Source organism: Apodemus sylvaticus, chromosome 4 (genome assembly GCF_947179515.1).
Source record: "Apodemus sylvaticus chromosome 4, mApoSyl1.1, whole genome shotgun sequence".
NCBI classification, from domain to species: domain Eukaryota; kingdom Metazoa; phylum Chordata; class Mammalia; order Rodentia; family Muridae; genus Apodemus; species Apodemus sylvaticus.
Window position 1 is genome coordinate 22638325 of NC_067475.1, and position 5660 is coordinate 22643984.

Genomic DNA, 5660 nt, shown 5'->3' on the forward strand with positions numbered 1-5660 from the left:
TAAAATTATAAAAGCTTTCTGGATAGCTTATAAGTTTTCTGACCAAAGTCAGAAAAGCTGCTATAAACAAATTCTTGGATTTTCCATCCAAGCTAGAAAGACTGTTTAAAAAATTTCTAAAAGCAATTATCAGCCTTTTTGATCAAAATCAGAAACCCAGAAAAAATTCTAAAAGCTCTGTGTTTCGCTCGATCTGCAGCTTTCTCTGGATTAGGAAGCATTCTAAAAGAGCTGTGTTTGCTTTCTAAATAGTTCTTGGGATTTCCCACCAAGGTCAGAAATCCTATTAGAAAAAAAAATTGTAAAAGAGCTATATAATTTTCTAAAAGAACTGTGTTCATTCTACATGGATTTTGTCAATAAAATCAGAAATCCTGTTAGAAAAAATTCTCTAAGAGCTTTGTTTGCTCATCCAAAGATCTCCAGATTTTTCAGCTTTCCCTAGCAAAAAATTCAAAAGAAGGATGTGCTTTTACCTTCTGCTTGGTCATCTCATGCAGACCAAAAGCTCAGTTTGTACTTACAGATAAATTCAGTTATTTTTTTCTAGGTGCCCTCTTGACCATCCCAGGAATCAGCATTCCATGACCTTAGCCCCATGACTTTTAGAAGAGACCACAAGTTTAAGCACAGACAATAGGAGAGTTGGGTGGGGCCCTGCCTTGAAATTACCTTTCTGAAAATACCTGCGCCTAAATTTACTGTCTCAGGCTGACCTTGAACTCAGGAAACTGCCTGCATTTGTATCAGCCTGTCTTTGTGTCTTTCTGACAAGCCGGTTCATAGTGTACCTGCCTCTGTTCCTTCACTGTTATGTCAGTGAAGCTCCTTATAGAATTCATATTGCATCTTTATACATTTGCATAGCTGAAAAATTATATATTTTCAAACTCATATTTTTTTTTGTTTTTTTCCACAGACTTAAGGGCTGTCTTGAAGGTCCCAGAGTTTACCATTTTGCTAAGGACGTAGACACACCCTCAACTCCTGAACTCGACATTTCTAATTATCATGGAGTCATTAACATTAACAGTGAAGGCATTCCTTAGATGAACATGAAAATATGTGCATTATTTTACAAACAAGCCATACTTCCACATCAGCCAGGGACACTCTTGGTGACTCACACACTGTTGGCCCTGTCCCTAGGTCAGGAACCATGTCATTCCACTTCAACCTAGGCCATGCCAAACTGGGAAAATTTCCAAATGATAATATTTGAACTTGAAATTTCCCCTCATAGATCCATATTTTGGGCTCCCCCTTCTTAACTGGATAGTGCTGTTCAGAGAAAATTATTAAATCTTAATGACTGATTGAAGTAGGTAGGTCTCTATGTGCAGGCCTTTGAGAGTTCTAGCTTGGCCTCTCTCTCGTTCCGTTCACTCTCTGCCTCCTGCTCTATCATGTAAACAGATACCATCACATATTCCCAACACCATGAAAAAACAGATTCCTGTGTGCCCTGCTAATCTTTACAATAGACTGCTTTTTTCTCTTTTCTTTTTTTTTTCATTTCTTTTTTTCAACTTTACGCCACCTGTGGTCATCTCAATTGAAAGAATTGAAAGGTGTGTCCATCACATTGCCCTGTAGGGTAAGTCTATGGAATACTTTTTGTTTAATGGTTGACATGGAAGCCTCATCCTACTGCAGGTAATGCTACCCCTGGGCAGGTTTTCCTGTGTCATATAGGAAAGTGGGCTGAGCAAAACATGGAGAACAAGCCAGCAAGCAGTGTTCCTCCATGTTCTCTTCTACTCCTTTCTCCATGTTTCTTGAGTTCCTGCCCTAATGGACTACAAGCTGTAAGCTCAAATAAGCCCTTTCTTTCCCATGTTGCTTTTGATCATGATGTTTTCACAGCAAACCAAGAGGGACTGCAACATTAAGAAACCACGAAACACCTTCTAATAAGGTGTTTTTCTCTGATACTTTGTACTAGAAACTCATTGTTAACATACCAAATAATATTATATTGCCAGGTATGGAAGTTAATAATTCAATATGTCTTTTGGTACACACAAGTCAACCAAAAGTGGAAGCACATTTTCTGTGTTCTGATTGGTTTTCAACTTATCTCAATCCATCAGGCATCTTCATGAAAGTTCCAGTGTAAGAACAAGTGCCCAGCAGGACTTGTTTAACTAGAAAAAAATTAAGTTCACATGGATTTCATTCTTGCAGACCCTATAAAGTCTGGGATTTAGCAAAGGAGTGTTTATCCTGTCTTAAAATGTCAATTCACCTCTAAAAATATGGAAGTTTTAATTTTGAGAACATTGAGGAAAATCTCCTATCTAGATTAATCTGTGATCAGCAAACCAGTTCTAATTTAGTCTTTACAACATAGTCTAAATTCTATCTCTACCTTGAAAGTTACTGATTGTGAGATAATTGAGTAAGTTATTAGTGCTAGAACATAATTGTGAGAACAATCAATAAATCTCTTCTGTCTCTCACAAGAAATTCAATTTGAAGAAAGTCCCATTATTTTCCAGCAATGAATTCTAAGTTTCAAAAGTTTACTTTGAATATCAAATCTAAATAAGTCTCAATATTCAGGAAAGTGTTAATGGGTAGACTCTTGTGTAACTCCAACTAAAATTATATTAGGGAAATTATAGTAAATACTATTATTTTTTGTTTAGCCAGAAACATGATGGTACATGCTACAAATTATCACTCTGAAGAGAAGATGTCCCATGTTCCTCCTCTGATCCCTCTTCTTCTCCTATATTTTTCTTTGCCCTTTTCCTTTCTTCCTAAAGGAACTGTGTGCAAACACTTTCTGTGGTACTAATGGCTTCTCATAGATATTTTTATCCCAAGGATTCTTTATAGAGCATACACATATTTTATTTTTTAAAATAAAATTCCATATTTAGGACAAAATTAGATTGTAATGGGGTATTTAATATATTAAAGTAGCGAGATCAGATATTAGTAAGTGATGGAAATGTAATTTATCTAAGATGTGTATATTTTTACCTTTTAAATGCTCTCATATTTGTTTTCCTGGATTATAAAATTCCTTGATTTTTTTGTTTACTTTTTAATTGAAAATAGATTTTTAATAATAATATTTTCTGATTGTAGTTTCCTATTTCCTAACGTCCCCCAGATCCTACGCGTCTCCCCACTCATCCAAATCCACACCTTTTCATTCTTTCTCTCATTAGGATACAAACAGGCATTTAATGTAATAATAATAAGTTAAAATTATATAAAATAAAAACCAACCAACCAAAATCAGACAAAAAAAATAAACAAAAAGGGCCAAAGAAAAATCTCAAGGTGAAAAAATAAATACACACACACACACACATACAGACACATATACCTACACACACACACACACACACATATATATATATATATATATATATATACATATATATATATATAAATTATTGAAAACACAAAACTAGAAATTGTAATATAAATACAGGATACCTTGTTATGTTTCAGTAATAGTATAATTTAAGGTTCATAGTTTTAGTAAATACATTGAGAAATTATAGTTGAAAATTATCTTTGCAATAGATATATCATTAGTCTCATATGGAAATATGTTTAGTATTTTGAATAAAGCTTAGTTTTATAGTTCTTATGAGTTTAAGATTCCCATGGATTAGATATTTTCTGACAGGTGTAAGAGATTAAAATTTTGTTCAGTTGAAACTCATACTGTATGTAAAAGTAGGCAAAATTTATTGTGCCAAGGAAAGTATTGATTTACGATATTTTTCAGACTACTACACACAATAGATCAGTGCTTAACAGATCTATACCAGCTCAGATTATTTCTACATTATAGAGTAAATCATAATTTTTATTTTTAATTATATTATGAAGCTAGAAGGCACTATTTGGTAGGTCTTCATAATTTCATGTTGTCTTAAATTTACTTGAAAATATTACAGTGCACTAGATAGTTTATAATACTTATACAATGATATATTTTAATATTGATGCACAGAATTTAGTACTGATTAATTCTGACTCTGACAATCAACCAAATAAAGGATTAGAATTTACATCAATTGCTTGAAACCCAAATCAAAGAATGCTAATTCATCTAATTGATTACCTGCTTCATGTCCATTGTGTTTGGAAAAACAACTTACTCCTTTTACTAATCCCACAAACTCTGCACATCACACATAACATCACTTGATTTTATTCAATGGAGAAAAACAAAACTGCTAGCAAACCATCTCCTTTTTTACCAAGCTTGTCAGTATATAAAGAAGACATATGTTGTGTGTGTGAGTGTGTGTGTGTGTGTGTGTGTGTATGTGGGTGTGTATATATGTATATGTGTGTGTGTGTATATATGTGTGTGTGTATATATATGTGTGTGTGTGTGCGTGTATATATGTGTGTGTATATATATATATATAAATGTGTGAGTATGTATGTGCGCATATATATATATGTGTGTGTGTGTATATGTGTGTATATGTGTGTGTATATGTGTGTATGTGTGTGTGTATATGTGTGTATATGTGTGTGTATGTGTGTGTATGTGTGTGTATGTGCATGTATATATGTGTGTGTATATATATATATATAAATGTGTGAGTATGTATGTGTGCATATATATGTGTGTGTGTGCGTCTGTATATGTGTGTATGTGTGTATATGTGTATATATGTGTGTGTGTATGTGTGTGTATGTGTGCATATGTGTGTGTATGTGTGTGTATGTGTGTATATGTGTGGGTATGTGTATGTATGTGTGTGTATGTGTGTGTATGTACATATATATGTGTGTGTGTATGTGTATGTGTGTATACACATATATAATTTCTAGATATCTACACAATGTTATTAGTCAAAGCCTTTGGATGATTGTAGGGCATGAAAAACTACATTTATGCCAATAAAGGTTTACCTAAACATGTCATAAGACCTCTGAAGGAAATCTCTCTGGTATACAGATCAAACCCTAGTTTTAAAGCATCCCTCTATGTATCTAAAATGATGCCTTGAAAGTTGGAAACCTCCCTTGAAGAATGGCTTTGTGTACACTGTGACTTCCTAATGACGATGAGCAGATGGGACTGATTGCTAACACAGTGTGAAGCAGGAGGGAAAACGCCAGCGGATGCTCAAGCCTGGTAGGGATCAGTCATAAAAGCCCCACCAGCCCAGGCTTCTCCGGGGGAGAGCTCCAGACTGATGAGTACAAGGCAAAGTTTGTGCAAAAGAAGTGAAGTCAGCCTAGTAATGGCTTGATTATTGAAAGGAAAATATCACTTATGGAAGAGGGGGCTCTAAATGAGCGCAAGAAAGAAGGGACATTCTGGTTGCTAGGCTTCGTCTAAAAAGTTACAAGATTTGTTTTTAGCGGCAGAGAGGATGCCCAGTAGTAATTTATGTTCTGAGATGACTTTCTTACACAGAGTTAGATAATCCTTTATTTCAGACTCTCTCTGCTCCCAAAGTGTCAAGAAATAAAGGAAAGAGAAAGAAAAATATGCATGGCAGTTGAGAAACAAGTATCCATATAAACTATAGTGGGATGAATTATGTAAATACCTGTGACTGTAGTAAATGGGCACCTCGGAAACCTCATTCTGTTCTCCTTAACATCTGAGAAAGATAAAACAAGTAAATTGCAATTATGAAATAATAAAGGGCAGAAAGATCTTA

The 5660-nt window shown here is 34.4% G+C and overlaps 1 pseudogene; it reads right to left on the bottom strand.

Moving 5' to 3' along the window:
* Positions 1 to 255: 255 nt before the first annotated feature.
* LOC127683858 (uncharacterized) lies at positions 256 to 321 on the bottom strand (annotated as a pseudogene).
* Positions 322 to 5660: the final 5339 nt, after the last annotated feature.